This window comes from Bison bison, unplaced genomic scaffold, assembly GCF_000754665.1.
Source record: "Bison bison bison isolate TAMUID 2011002044 unplaced genomic scaffold, Bison_UMD1.0 scf7180017864464, whole genome shotgun sequence".
Classification (NCBI taxonomy): domain Eukaryota; kingdom Metazoa; phylum Chordata; class Mammalia; order Artiodactyla; family Bovidae; genus Bison; species Bison bison.
The window spans coordinates 5,427,066-5,429,569 of record NW_011495025.1 but is presented as its reverse complement, the minus strand read 5'-3'; the positions used below and the strand labels follow the sequence as shown (position 1 = coordinate 5,429,569).

Genomic DNA, 2,504 nt, shown 5'->3' with positions numbered 1-2,504 from the left:
TATGGGGTCACACAGAGTCGGACACAACTGAAGCGACTTAGAAGCAGCAGCAGCCTATGTCAACTACATCTCCGTAACACTGGAAGAAAAAAGCTATAAGGAGAATAGCAAATAAACACCACAATGACAGAAAGTCCCTCCATATCAGTAATTAAATATAAATGGATTGAATTCTCCAATCAAAAGATAGAGATTGGAGAATGGATAAAAACACATGATCCAACCATATGTTGTCAATTAGAGACTTGAGATCTAAAGACATAAACAGGTTAGAAATAAAAAGGATGGAAAAAGATATCCCATTCATACAGTAATAAGCAAACTATCTGACATAATGAACTTTAAATCAAAAGAGGTTTCAAAATACAAAGAAGGTCATCATAGAGTAATGAACACTTCGATTCAGCAAGAAGATATTATTACAAATATTTATGTTTCTAATGACAGACAAATGGACAAAACTGAAGGGAGAAATAGATCATTCAATAGAAGCCAGAAAGAGTTCGATGCCCCATGTAGAACCACAGAGAGAATAACCACAGAGAAGTGAGGAACTAGAGGACTCAAAAAACAACAAATAATATAGATCTATTGACATATATAGAATATTCTATCCAACAACAGAATGCCCACTTTTCTCAAGTGTACATGTGACATTTTTCAGGATAGACCATGTGTTAGGCCACAAATTAAGTTCACACACATTTTAAAAGAAATCATACAATGTTCCTTCTCTGACCATAAGGGGTTAAAGTTAGAAATCAGTAACGTAAGGAAAATTGGAAAATTCACAAAATTGTGGGATTACACAACACATACTTAATGGATCAAAGAAAAACTGTCAGAGAAAATTAGAAAATACTTAGTGATGAATGAAAACAAACCACAATAAACTGAAACTTACGGGATGCAGCAAAGTAGATACAGCTAAGGAGGGAGCTTATAACTATAAACAGCTATAAACACATTAAAAAACAAAAAAAGATCTCAAATCCAAAACCTAACTTTACAATTTAAGGAACTCAGTTCATTTCAGTTGCTCAGTCGTGTCCAACTCTGCGACCCCATGAACCGCAGCACGCCACGTGTCCCTGTCCATCATCAACTCCCAGAGCCTACCCAAACTCATGTTCATTCAGTCGGTGATGCCATCCAACCATCTCATCATTTGTTGTCCCCTTCTCCTCCTGCCCTCAATCTTTCCCAGCATCAGGGTCTTTTCAAATGAGTTAGCTCTTTGCATCAGGTGGCCAAAGTACTGGAGTTTGAGCTTCAACATCAGTCCTTCCAATGAACACACAGGACTGATTTCCTTTAGGATGGAATGCTTGAATCTTCTTTCAGTTCAAGATTAAAAAAAAAAAAAATCCAAAGCTAGCAGAAGGAAAGAAATAATAACGCTTACAGCAAAGAAATGAACTAGAGAATAAAAAACAAAAAAGAAAATCAATGAAACCAAAAGATGGTTATTTGAAATAATCAATGAAATTAACAAATATTCAGCTAGATGGATTAAGAAAAATAAAAGGAGGCTCAAATGGTTAAAGTCAGAAATGAGAATGGGGATATTAATATCAATTCTACAGAAATAAAAAGGTTGGGTATATTATGAATATTTAAATAGCAACAGACTGAATAACCTAGATGAAATGGACAAATTCTTAAGAACAGAAAACCTATAAATACTAAATCATGAAGAAATAGACAATCTTAATAAACTTAAAACTAGTAAGAAGACAAATCAATAATCAAAATAATCTAACAAAGAAAAGCCCTGAACCTGATGGCTTCACTGATGAATTCTATCAAACATTTAGAGAAAAATTAGTAATATTGTTTTTTCAAGCACTTTTAAAAAATTGAACAGAGAACAGTTTGTAACTCATTGTATGAGGGGAGCATTACAACAATACCGAAGCCAGACAGAGACTACAATAAAACTTCAGACCTCAAAGCAAACAAACATCCCCTGAAACTATAGACCTAAATCCCTTATGAACACTAATGCAAAAATTCTCATCAGATTATTAGGTACAGAAATCATCAGCCTATTAAACGGATTATGTACATGATCAAGTAGGATTCATTCTTGTACGGATGTTTCAACGTAGAAAAATTGATCAATGTAGTATGCCACATCAACAGAAGGAAGGGGGAAGAAAGCCACATGATTATCTTAAGTGACGCAGAAAAAGAATTTGACAAAATTCAACACTCTTTCATGACCCACTCAAAAACTAGGAATGGAAGGTAGTTACCTCAACACAATAAAAGCCACATATGAAAAACCCACAGCAAACATCATACTCAGTTTCCTCTAAGATTCCTCTTCAGCTATGCATGATGGAAGGCAGATAAATTAGCAAGGTGAAAAGACAGCCTTCAGAATGGGAGAAAATAATAGCAAATGAAGCAACCGACAAACAACTAATCTCAAAAATATACAAGCAACTCCTACAGTTCAACTCCAGAAAAATAAACGACCCAATCAAAAAACGGGCCAA

The 2,504-nt window shown here is 34.7% G+C and overlaps 1 protein-coding gene across 6 annotated transcripts in view; it reads right to left on the bottom strand.

Moving 5' to 3' along the window:
* FAM13A (family with sequence similarity 13, member A) overlaps positions 1-2,504 on the bottom strand; it is a 338,691-nt gene that overhangs the window by 215,638 nt on the left and 120,549 nt on the right. The gene's annotated exons all lie outside the window — the stretch shown is intronic.